This window comes from Carassius auratus, chromosome 14 (assembly GCF_003368295.1).
Source record: "Carassius auratus strain Wakin chromosome 14, ASM336829v1, whole genome shotgun sequence".
Taxonomy (NCBI): domain Eukaryota; kingdom Metazoa; phylum Chordata; class Actinopteri; order Cypriniformes; family Cyprinidae; genus Carassius; species Carassius auratus.
The window spans coordinates 20,376,769-20,390,016 of record NC_039256.1 but is presented as its reverse complement, the minus strand read 5'-3'; the positions used below and the strand labels follow the sequence as shown (position 1 = coordinate 20,390,016).

At 36.4% G+C, this 13,248-nt stretch overlaps 1 long non-coding RNA gene across 2 annotated transcripts; it reads left to right on the top strand.

Annotated features, from left to right (window-relative positions):
- The first annotated feature begins 2,855 nt into the window (after nucleotides 1-2,855).
- Nucleotides 2,856-8,296, top strand: LOC113113966 (uncharacterized). Of its 2 annotated transcripts, XR_003293660.1 has the most exons (4): nucleotides 2,856-3,245; nucleotides 3,362-3,470; nucleotides 6,835-6,960; nucleotides 7,046-8,296. It is a non-coding gene; the product is annotated as an uncharacterized LOC113113966 (long non-coding RNA). The 2 variants fall into 2 exon arrangements; XR_003293661.1 differs by lacking the exon at nucleotides 3,362-3,470.
- The last annotated feature ends 4,952 nt before the right edge of the window (nucleotides 8,297-13,248 follow it).

Sequence of the window (13,248 nt, the reverse complement as noted above, 5' to 3'; positions counted from 1 at the left end):
TGCTGTGTTTCTGTCCTCTCATGCCACTAGAGTGCACTGCTTGCTATAAGCCACGTCCAATCAGAGCGCTCCATTAAAAATCCATAGTTAGAGGGATAGAACATGTTCAATCACACACATCCAGTCACTTTATAGCGTGTACAGAATTTCTCTTCATGCAAACATGTACCCCCCTCTCTATGCACGCAGAAACCGGATATCAGCTTTCCTTTGTCACCTAAAATGAACATACATAATCACGTTTCCCTAAAACACCATGATACTCATAAATATAACTGACCCAGATAACAATGTCAAGATGAGACACATATCACAGTGTGAGCTATGCCTTCAATCTTGCATGTATTTTTGTCTCTCTCTCTCTCTCTCTCTGAATGTTTGCCATATGTGCTTTGGGAGAGAGCGCTATACTGAAGGGAAAATATTCCAAAGTGAAGCATTGCTTCCTTGAAAAGCAACGCTGTGTATCTTTCTTTTGTGCAGGGGATTCTGTTTGAACTTTGTTGCCTAATGTGTCTCTCTCTCACTCACACGTAAGAGCGTCCTTTGATCTTTTGCAGTTTTTGTTGAGTTAGCATGGTTGCACTACTGCCAGACTGCTTACTGCTTTATCACTTTAAAGTAAATTCTGTGATCAAATATTCTGCAACCTAATCCTATAGATAGAAAGGTTCATCATCATAAATGGTGACTTAAAATATCAAATATAAATGTTATGCTAAATAATTTTTAAATGAAAATAAAATGTTTATAAGCATTAAAAAATGGCATGCAACATATATGTATTAGAATTGATGCATTATTGAATATACAGAGTGACTGATTTGAAACTATACACAGATTTTAAAATTCCTAATTCATCTTTATAGAGAGTGAGTGCAGCTAAAATGAATATGAACCGATTTAGATATTGTCAGTTGGCCTGTTTTGAGGCAAAATCTTGTATGCAAAATAATAACATCCCAAATAGGATAAAATGGCAGGTGTCTCTGCTTTTTTACACAGTAAACACACACTTTTTTCCCCTTGTGATCTTAAAAATCTTTTAATCTTAAGGTTAACATTTTTTTCTCAGACAAATATATATTGTGCATAGATTTCTTTATAAAACTAAAATAAATAAATAATGTATTTATTTTCTTTTTTAAAATGAAGTTTAACCAGATAGTGAAGGAAAAGGAGCCCACAAGTTAATGCATGTGAATGATTGAAGTTATAAATTAAATTGAATGAATTAATGAATTGAATGAATTAATGAATGAATGGACGAATGAATGAATGAATACATTTATTTATTTAAGCATAAGCTGAGACAATGCAAAATATGAGATTAATTCTGATTAGAATTAAAATAAGAGACACAATCATTTGGGGGTCCAGTTTTAAACTCCTACAATCCTTTCACTGTATAAAAAAAATAATAATTCCTACTATTTAAAATTGTGGAAAATAGCAATAAGAAAAAATGACTTTTGACTGGTAGTGTAGGTTTCTTTGAACAGTATTAGGTAGCAGCAGACCACTCCGTTACCATTGAGAGCCAGGATGCTTTTTGCTGAGGCTTTGGAATGTGCTCGGTGCTATGTTTGGGTCTGGGGGTCTTCACTGCGGGTGTCGGGGGCAGTGGCAGGAACCACACTGTGCCTATGAACTCTATTCAAACTCTGAAATGCCTCTGCCTAGGCAGGAAATTGAAATATTGGGCTGTATGAGCAGGCCAATGACCATCTATCATGGCATGTTGGCCCAAGGAGAGAAACTCCATAGATCAGAGATAGGCTGCCGAGTCTACAGGTTAAGAGGTAAAGAGACAAGAAGAGAGCGCCTTGCAGGGGTCCAGTTTTAAACTCCTAGAATCTTTTCACCTTAAAGAAAAAAAAAAGAAAAAAGAAAAAAAAAGAAAAGAAAAAAACTGGGCCCCTCTTTCACTCATCTAGCAGTGGAGGGGGCATTAGTCATGGTTAGAAAATCTTTAGCATTTCTTTTCTTAACTCAGAAGAGGTATAGGCAAGAAAACTATAGGCCAACTACAAACATAGGCAAGGCCAATGTCAACTACAAACACTCATGCAATATCAAAATGCCTGGATAACACCTTATGACTTTGCAAATAAACACTATAGTCTGTTCAAATATTATGAATGGCAATTGATCAGCACTTAAAGTATGTAGGAGTTCAGGAATTTGCAACTCCCTCCATTAGTTTAACAAAATCATACCACCTGCCAGCTAACGGTACAGCAGAAGTTGACAGTATTGGTTTTTGTATAAACCTTTAAGGGACAAAACGCAAAACTGAGATTAAAAGTAAAATAAAAAGTTTTATATACAATCACACAGCCTATTTGTAGTTAATATGGTGTTTTCTTTCAATTGAATTAATAATTTTTATTTTCATTAAAATATTACATGTTTACCATTTGAAATTTAATGAAATTGGGGTGCATTATAATATTTTAAACAAACATGAATGTTTAACAGCACTCTGTGTAATCGACAATTTATACAAATTGTTTTTATTTGTAGCACACAACTATGGTAATAAAGCATAAAAGTTTAAATAAATCGCCAAAATAAATACCAAAAACAAGGCGTTCAGGCGTTTAAATGAAATCTGTAATCGCATATACATATTGATTGGATTTTTGTTGGCTACAGATTAAAATTCCACCATGTTTTTGTCAACAAACTTTCTAGAAGAATATTTAAGAAAGGCCTTTAGGGCACTTTAATAAAGGTCACTTACAGAAAACAGTTCCTGTAAACGCATTTGACTCGATAGAGTGCGAATGAATCTTTCTGCGATTATATAAAAGTAAATGCGCCACAGTCGGCGGACGCACGAATCAAGCGGGATTTTGAATACCACTAAATTTTTCCAAAACACTAAACCCGACAGATTTGTTTCAGAATTTCTTTGAAATAACCGCTCGCTTGGACCTATAGACCAGCGCGGTCAAGCGAGCGGAAAAATTGCTCCCAATTAGTGGTTTTGAAACGACTCAAGGTATGTGGCACTCACACAGGAAATGACATCAACGGGTCAAAACTAAAAATATGTCGCAGGGCGTACGGTGACTATGGGACGCCCTGAACTTGCTCTGTAGCCTACTGATTGCTTCGAGACAGGTTTCTATAGTTTTGGAAAGTGGATGCTGAGGACCTGAGCTGGGTGAGCGCTTCTCAACCATCACTTTCATCCTCTGCAAGTTCAGCGCAGACGACACACTTTCACTGGGACGCCGGTACGCAGCAATGGCACACGTAACATGTCGCACTCTGTAGTCTGGGCATATGTAGTCCTGTAACATTGTCTTCAACTAAATATATGCGTTCATGTTGGGGGATTGTCTTGGAACAGAGCCGGTGTGCTGTCGCAGGTGCAGCTGCTGTCTGGGGCAGAGAGAGGAGACAGACAACACATACAGTGAATGCTGGAGTTTTGACAGTTGATGGAAATGTGGTTATATGTGGGTATGATTGTGTACACTACAGCACATTTTAATGTGAGCCCACTTTATGTAGCGAGATAATGCGAAGATGCACCTGCAACGATCCGCGCTGTGAAGTGTTAACGAGGCGCATCCATGTTTGAGCTCCTGCATCACTGTGATGAGAGCGAATCAGGTGCCACGGCGTACGTGGTCATGTGTTTCATGTTGTTGTTGGGATTACACGTCGGTCTGGAACGTGCCTTTGACTTTATTGTCCCGCTGGTGTACACATTTTAAAATCATGCTTCATGCATGACTGCATACATGAGGATCATTGGCTATGTTTTGCGCTACATATTGTGCATTACGCACGCATTGGTACAACGTAATGTTTCTTTGTGGAAACCTAAATTCTATTAGATATTAACATCGAGTTAATATAAGTATGTAGTGTCAAAGATTATGGTTCATATAGAGATATATTTACTCAGGGTCATTTTTGTACAACATAGGCTACTTTATACTTTAATAAATGTCTCTGTCCATCCATCCAGCAAACCTAGTAATAATTTATAATTGAATCATTTATGTAATTTAAAAAATATATAATTTAATAACCCCCCCCCCCCCTAATTTGCACACCTTTTGTCGCTATGGAGAGGCATGTTTTGGCAGTATATGGAGTTTGCATAATAACAATATGACATAAAAACCTTATATAGGGATTCCCCCCGAAACATAAACATTGAAACAATTGTGAAATGCAAAACTGCTTGCAAAATAATGAAAAATACATAATGTAGGTTACATACAAAATAATAAACTATTAATTGAAATAAACATAAGTTTTAATTTATATGTTCTATACAAAAACATGTGACAAAGTGACCTATTTATTTATTTAGGCCCAAGTGTGTAAAAAACCCTAAATCCTCATGTCTATTTTCCAAACCATGGTTATAGATAAATTATGATTAATTAATCTGTCCATATGTTTTATTTTGCTTTATTTTTGCCTTTATAATTGTCCATCAAAATGTGATAAACTTGATCTTGTAGTGAAATGACAGACTTCTTTCTGGTGACGTGCTGGACCAATCATAGTCGGCTTAAACTCGTCCCCGCAAGCTCTGATTGTCCCCACCCAACATTTATTTTTTTATTTTTCATTAAGCCTTTACATTATGCTGTATGTCAAAATACAGAAGAATTTGCTCTGTTGATGTAATAATCCAAATTGGCCATTGAATCGAACTTTTAAAACTACTGTTTTTTTGTGTGACAACATTTGTGTAATGAAACATTGACTCCACTATATTCACTGAGACAGGCATGTGACAACTAGCCCCAGTCTCCCCTGATCTTGATTTATTTTTTTACAGATGCTTCATGCACATCATCTCTTGCAGAGAGTGTGTATCTGATGCAGTGTCGTGCGAGGGCTTCAGCACTGAGCTGCAGTTTAAACCTGCTGTCTGTGTTGCCTGTCTGTCTGGAGTGATAACTGTATTATTCATGCTTGCGTGTAGACAGCTCTGTTAATCTCCTGCCACGCAATAGTGCTTCCATCAGCCGTGCTGCTCACGAGTGTCCCACATGTGTAAGTTCGTTCACGCGCACGCGTGTGTGTGAGGGTGTATATAAGATGCATAGGTCAGAGCAGGCTGGTTTGGTGTTGTAGTGGTGCATGCAGCAGATCTAGGCCTTTGAGGTCTCAGTAATTAGCTGGGTTGGGGCGTTCATCATGGCCATATATTCACCATGCTGAAAGGGTGCGGGCAGGGGGTCTATTGACGGCTGACAGGTGCAGCAGCGGAAGGCGTCAGGAGTTTGGGCAATCGAAACCAGAGCTGCAGTCTATTAGAACCGTCTCCGGCCCCTAGGTTACCCCTCGCCCCCCTCCTGGGGGTCAAAATTGAAAGCAAGTTCAAGACCCTTTTCCTGCCCTATTTTGCTGTGCACAAAGTCTGCTGTGTGATTTGTGATTGAATGTGGACACAAAGAAAGCCTGATTGCCATGGTTATTTCATTTTTTCCTCTTGTTTAGGTGCTTACAACATTTGCACATTATTATTATTTTCTTTATTCTTTGTGTGTGTATGTTTACATATTTACATGCTTTAAAATGCGTGTGCATGCTACTTGCATGCATACATACATACCTACATACACACACACACACACACACACACATATATATATATAGTTGCAATTTATATTTACATGTACAGTTTATTTAGAATTATTTTTATTTTTATTGATTATTCTTATGAAAAAACATGCATGAGTTAAATGCATCTTATTGAATTATTTTTAAATTATTAATGTATTTTGTGTTATGTTATATGCTTATACAATATACCATGTGCATATATATGTATATATACATTTATACAGTATGTGTGCATATGTGTGAGTGCATATTTTTTAAATATATGCTTATATTATACATTGTTTAATGTGAATATATAAACTTGTTAACTCTTAATTTTTTTAGCATTTATATATATATATATATATATATATATATATATATATATATATATATATATATATATATATATATATATATATATATATATATATATATATATATATATATATATATATGGTAAATAATAAATAATAATCACATCCAAAATAAGCTTTTGTTTACGTAACATATGTGTGTGTACTATTTATTATATATGTAAATACACACACATGCATGCATATATTTAAGAACAATATGTTCGATTTTTATATTAAATGTATTGATATATAATATCAAATATATAAATGTAAAGATATACAGTTTCATATTTAATAAGTTTAATATTTTTGGACAGAACAGTATAGAGATGACAGGAAGCCAGGTTTAGAATTTTAATTTAAGTGAAACATTTTGAAGATTGCTTTTAGGACTCATTCCAAATTGCACACTTATGTACCTACAATGGCTGATGTGTGTATGTCCATGAAACCATAGTGTCCTTTTGTGAGCACCTGCGTTTTGTTGTTCACAAGCCGCCCTTAGCCATCATTTTTGTCCATCACCAAAATGTGGACACAGTGTCTTAGAGCATCATTTGGGACAGGACCTTACCAGTTGACTTGTTAGTGCAGACAAGTAGTCAAATAGTTGATTATTTGTGCACATCCCTACTGTGAAGCATGTACCAGTGCATTGACCTTTTTTTTTTTTGCACTTCCGGTCCAGCCTGAACTGCTTAATCTTAGTTACAGCCATTACAAATCCTGCTGTCTTGGTGTGAGAGCCAGACAGAAGGCTTTCTCTGAAAGCTTTGGTTTTATTTAGCATTCCTCAGAGGTTTATGGGCAGGTGTTTAAAATTAAGAGCAGGATATTTATTGGAAACTTTCTAAAGGCACAAAACTTTTTTTGCTTACCTCTCAATTAGACACATACTCAACAGACATCCGATGCACACACGGATCCCTTTACCCTGGCACGTTGAGGAACAACTGAACAAGCAGATAAAATGCAAACCCTCGTCATTTCTCCCACAATCTAACCATTAGCTCAGGTCAGTGTGTTGTGTGGGTGGAGGCCAGAAGTGTATTTTTGACCTGCAATTACCAGGGCTTAACTCTACCATTGGTACTTTGCAGAAATCAAGGTGCCGCTCTGCAGCTCTGGATCCCTGAGCCAGGTCCTGATTGCAAGTTACTGGGCTGGGGATATCAAGTGCGAAAGGAGAAATGTGAAATCCCAGATAAAACCTGGAGCCTTAAGGAGCCATGAAGTGCATGTAATGAGGAAAGTGATGGGGATTGGGTGTGCTGAGCACACAGTCACATGGAGGATGTCTTTGAGTGAGAGTCTCTGTGACATTTGTCCTCCCTAATCCAGGATTTATAGAGGACTCACAAAATTCAACAAGGTTAAATCAGTAGGCAGGTTAGCAAAGCATAACAGAAGCACGGCTTGACAAAAATTAGTAGGCACTAGACAACCTGTGAATGGCTTGTCTTGCCTTGATGGACAATATTACGTGTTCATCAAGTGAAACACACATTCTTATTCGTGTTCATAACTCTTTCACAGTTTGGTGAGTTGATGAATTTGAATAGATTAATACAATCTCACTTGTAGATTTTTGTATGATCTGCTTAGACTTCATTGAAGGTAAGTTTAGGGTTGGTTTGGTTATAGGTTAAAAGTGGCCTTTCATGATTACTTACATTTTTTTTTTACTCATATGATTTTGCCACACAATACATTGATACTGTCCTATATGGTTCCAGAGATTTTGCACTTCTCTTTGTTTTTATGCCCTGTTAGGGTTTTGTAATACTGCTAAGCTAATGACCGTATTTTGCAGAGCCTAATAAGTCAAAAATGCATCTGCCCTGGAAAAGCTGAATAATGGCAGATATTAATGGAGCTGGGCCCTGAATGATTCCCGGGTTGGCGTGGCAGTTAAACGCATTCCAGGTTTTGTGGAGGCCATTATTCCTGCTCCTTAATCACCACCTCTGCTTTTATTACCCCCAAAGCCTCACTGTGTGGCTCGGGGAAACCACATGTGGGCACAGGCCAGGAAATGTCGAGCAGACAAGAAAATGTCTTCCTTTCCCCTTAAAAGTAATAGCCTTAACCAAACACCAAAGACAGGCTGTTCTTAACCAGAGTTTGCTGTCTATAATCGTTTATGGGATATCAGATGCTGTACTGGAGGAATTGTTGGTTTTTGTTGAAGATGTGTAATCGGTATGTAGTTAAAATGATGCTAGGAACTTTAGAAGTCAAATAGTTTTCACGTGTCACTTGAAGTTGTGTTGAAAAAGCTGGTCTTAAAGGTATACTCCACTCCAAAAAAGAAAATTGTCATTAATCACTTACCCCCATGTCGTTCCAAACCTGTAAAAGCTTAGTTTTTCTTAAGAACACAATTTAAGATATTTGGGATGAAAACTGGGAGGATTGTGACTGTCCCGTAGACTGATGGCACAGAACCACTGATGGCAGATGGACTATTCTAATGACGTCTTTCATACTTTTCTGGACCTTGACAGTGTATTTTACTTGGCAGTCTATGGGGCAGTCACAAGCCTCCCGGTTTTCATCCAAAATATCTTACATTGTGTTTTGAAGATTAACGAAGCTTTTAGGGGTTTGGAATGACATGGGGGTGACTGATTAATGACAGATTTCATTTTGGGGTGGAGAAACCCTTTACATGTCATCCCAAAGTCATTGCTTCCCAACTCCAGTCCTCGGGACCACTTCCCAGAATGTTTTATGTCTCCATATTTAACACACAAACAAGCAGTTGAGTTGAATCAGGTGTTTTAATTAGGAAATATTAATACATATACAATTCACAAAGAATTTTGTCTGAGTAATGAGCTTTTGTATCAAGGCTAGAGAAGTATTTGGCTATGGATATTCATCATAATCATTGCAGCAGGCAGAAGCAATTATTTCTTCTTAATGGGGAATCATGTTGCATTGCTTGAAATATGATGATTTTTTTTGTTCAAGTTAAGAGTCACTACGTTTTATATTGGTTGACATTAACAGATGTTTAACAAAAATAAATCAGTATTAGGTATTTAACTTGTTTTTGATTATTTTGCCTATTTTTACATTAACATTACATCTGCTTTCCTCTCACTGAAAGTTTAAAAACACCAATAATTAAATAACAATGTTCGGTATAATCTTCAGCAAATCTCAAAATAAAGATCCAATATGTATAATGTATTTTATAATGTCAAACTGTATAATATAACATTGTGATGTTGCCTAAATTCACTTGAAACATTTAAAGGTTTATTTTATTGTTTTAATTTTAGTTTGCACAAAATAATAAAGAATTTGAATATCAGACATCATCATTAAAATAGTTATTGCTTATTGGTCAGCTAGAATTTTAATATCACTTCTTTTGTACTTGCATTTTTTTTTTTGGGTGCTTAGAGTAATGTGAAGTTGTGGGAACATTTGTTTTACCCCTATTTATATTGATGACAGTGCATTTAATTTTTTTTTTTTTACATTTATTAAAAATAATAACAATACATACATACTTTCATGGCCAGTTGGAAATATCTGCAGTGGATAAACTATCTTTATTCACCTGTCATTGGCAGGTGTGGCAGAAAGTTAATTTTGGATCTCAGTTGCGCATTATCATGGCTCATGTCCACATGAGAGGATCAGTGCCTCAGTCCTAAATTAATGAGGGAGGTCTCATCCCTGACACAGTCCATCCATCAGATCCCTCCAAGGCCTTCTCCTTAAGAGACAACAGAGTGGGGGGTATAGATGATGAAGAGGACTAATTAAGCCGCCATGATGTTTTGTTTTATTATGGGTTCAGTTTAAAATTTTTCAATAAATCTTATTAGCATAGGAGGTGCTTGGAGACGTCTGACTGAAGGTGTGAAGTGGGTCTGCTGTTTACACTGAGGCTAACAGCTGCACACTTGCGAGGGCTGTAAAAAACATACGCTGCACTGGTGTCGCTGTCGACACACTGTCGGCTGATGCCATAATTCATGTGTGTCATCCACGGGATGCTGTGTGAGGGGAGGGGAGTAGGTGAGTTTTTTAAGCTCCTCCTGTTTACCCACTGCCTGATGGCCCCCTGTAGAGAGCAACAGCAATTATCACCTTGGAGGAATGTGGGAGCCTTCTGTTAAATTCCCTTTGACCCTTCGGTAGAGGAGGTCAGGAGGTGGTGATCCCCCCAGGGAGCAGCAGGCAGTGAGGGGTGGTGGGGGGACGCCATGGATGGGTGCATTTGGGGCCGTTTCTCATGGTCAGGGAAACTTGAGTCTGACATTGCTTTACAGCTGCAAGCCAACAAAGTCAGTTGGTTCTCCTTCTCCATTCCTCAAATATGATTTTTATGGTGCATTTGCAATGTAAACGGCTGCTTTGCTGTCTTAGTTTGACTGCATCAGGACTGGCTTCATACTTTGAGGACAGGTAGTCAGGTTAGCCAGGATGAACTTGAAAACTTGTATTCTTACACAGTCATAACACCTGAAGACAAAGCTCTTCTGTGAAGCTCTTTAAATCACAGCAGTCAAAGCCAGTCTTCTCACCTTCTACTCATTACTGAAAATGAACCCTAAGTTAAAGGGTTTTAGGAATAATACATGCAAAAATTTAAAATTCTGTGATCTTTCCTTCACTTCATTCCAAACCAAACCAAAGATAAGGAATGGTTCATATGTTTTGTTCCTATAATGAAAGTCTAAATGTCCAAAACCGCATTAAATCATTCAGATTTTCATTCTATTGACTATTTTCTTTTCTTTTTTCAATTTCCTTTTTCTAAACGAAGTAAGTCATACATGTTTGAAACAACATGAGGGTGAGTAAATATTGATGCAATTTTCACTTTGGAATGAACTATCCTTTTTGAAACAATTGAACATGATGATACACTGATGTATAAGTCTTAAATGTAGTTTTGAATTCAGAGACCCTCCCTTTGAAATATGATTCAACAGGAGGTCACATATGAGACACATGTACACTCTTGGGGAAAAAAGCTGCTGTGCCAGTCCCTTACAAATCCGTAGTTAAAAGTATTGTTCATGTTGTTCCAAACTTAGGGCTATATGAATTTCTTTCTTCTGATTCTACTTGGTAATTTTGGTAACAGTTGCTGGTAGCCATTGACTTGATATTTTTTTCCCCCAAATGGGCGAGAGTGGCAACCAGTGACTGTTTGGTTAACAACACACTTCATTTATCTTCTTGCACCATTAAGAAATTCATACAGGTTTGGAACAACTTGAGGATGAGTGAATGATGACAAAATTTTCATTTTTGGTTGAACCATCCCTCTAAATTGTACTAGTATTAGTATCTAAATATACAGATATTCGTATCCTTTGACCATCTCAGTGACAGCGTTTGTACATTTTTTTTTGTTCTGGGAGCATAAATACCTGCTGTAAACAGTAATATGTCTCAGTTGCTAAATGCTAAATGATTCAATGTAAATGTAGTCGTCCGCTGTGAACAAATCAACTGAGGCTGCTGTTAATACTCGGTGTAACCAGAACCTATAATGTCTGTTTGTGTCAAGCAGTGTTGTGATTGCATTTATAAATCACGGCTTAACAAGTAAGGCACACCACATCACGAAGACTAACAGCATTGGATGCTGGCTCTGACTGGATGGGCTTTGAGTGTTATTTGTGTGTACTGCATCATGTGACCCAAAACTGATTATGTATGGTCGTTAAGAGCTGTAGTGACAAGGCCAGCTGCAGACCCTTGACAGCTGCAATACAGTTTTCATTTCCAATCTGTCCTTTTAGCCCCTCATAATTCACACCTGATATCTCCTGACCTGTGTTCATGTTGAATCAAACAAAGCAGTTGTTGTTTAATAGTGATGAGAGCTTCTAATAAGACATCTCTCAGTGGTGATTAGCTAATCGGCCCCCAGAGACAAGACAAGGGCATAGACTGGGCCCCTAACCATTTTAGACTGGGACCCATTCACTTACAAGACCTTGGTCTTCTTAGAGTTTTTAATAAGTCCTTTCTTTTAAATGATTGTAAATGAAAAAAAAAAATCCTGTTGTACCAAAATATGTTGTTTTCTGAAATAAATGTATTTAGTAGCTTTTGTGGTTCTTTTGGCATAGCATATTTATTTCATGGTACATTCGGGGGTTAAATTGAGCCTAAACATTTGGATACGGAGTTAATTAAATACGCTATAAAAAATATATTTTAAAATGGCTTTAATACTTTTAAATATTTGTTACTTTATTTTATTAAAAAAGGCTAAATGTAAATGATCAATAAAAAAATGAATAAATGAATTAATTAAATGAATGAATAAATAAACACACAAATACATACATAAAAAGGCTACATACATAACAGCTGTACATTTTATTTTTATATAAAATATTACTTAAGCTCACCAAATAAGTCTTGGTATTATATTATATTATATTATATTATATTATATTATATTATATTATATTATATTATATTATATTATTATAAATGATCAATCTAAAAAATGTAATAATATAAAATGTTGTAAAAACTTTATAAAAGTATTATGAAAGTCCATGCTATAATATAATATAGTTTATTTTTCTTTGAAAAGAAAAATGATCAAACATATAATTAACAATCAAAAATAAAATGTAATTGTAAAACTGTATAAAGTCCACTCAGTATGTTTTTTTTATAGTGTGTATATACTATATTGGTCTCCAAAATATTAATTTAGCCCCTGGACACACTCCTTATTCTTTGAATATAGACGAGAAGCCATTGATTCACGAAATGCTCTGATGTCTGCCTTAAGAATGTTTGCCTTTGGAAGGATAAACAGAATTTTTAAAAAAATATTAAAATTTTGACCTTGTTATAGTCTTTGTCACAGGTGGCATGGGGTGTTTGTCTTTGATGGAATTTAGATTCTGATTCCATTCATGAGTGGTATTCTGAGGGGAGTAGACTTTTCCTATTGTTGAAGAGGCATATCATTTACAATCATTGTCAGATGTTGAAAGCTGACTTTCTTTTTATGTTATCTTTTGAGTGAGACTCACTGCACTTGCCCGCACATGACATATCAAGTGTGTCAGAGCTGTGAGAAAGGTAAGAGTCTGTATTGATCTGCTGTATTGATGGAATCTATTCTAAAGTCTCTTAGTCATAACATTTCTTTCTATTTTCTAAGTTTGCTTTGATACATATTGGGGCAGAACACTGAATGGCTTCTCTGTTAAGTTATAGACTTATAGACTGGCAGTTCAGATTGCACGGCTTAAGGCGGCTCTCTGACCCTCAAGGCCATCTATTAAGTTCTGTCCTC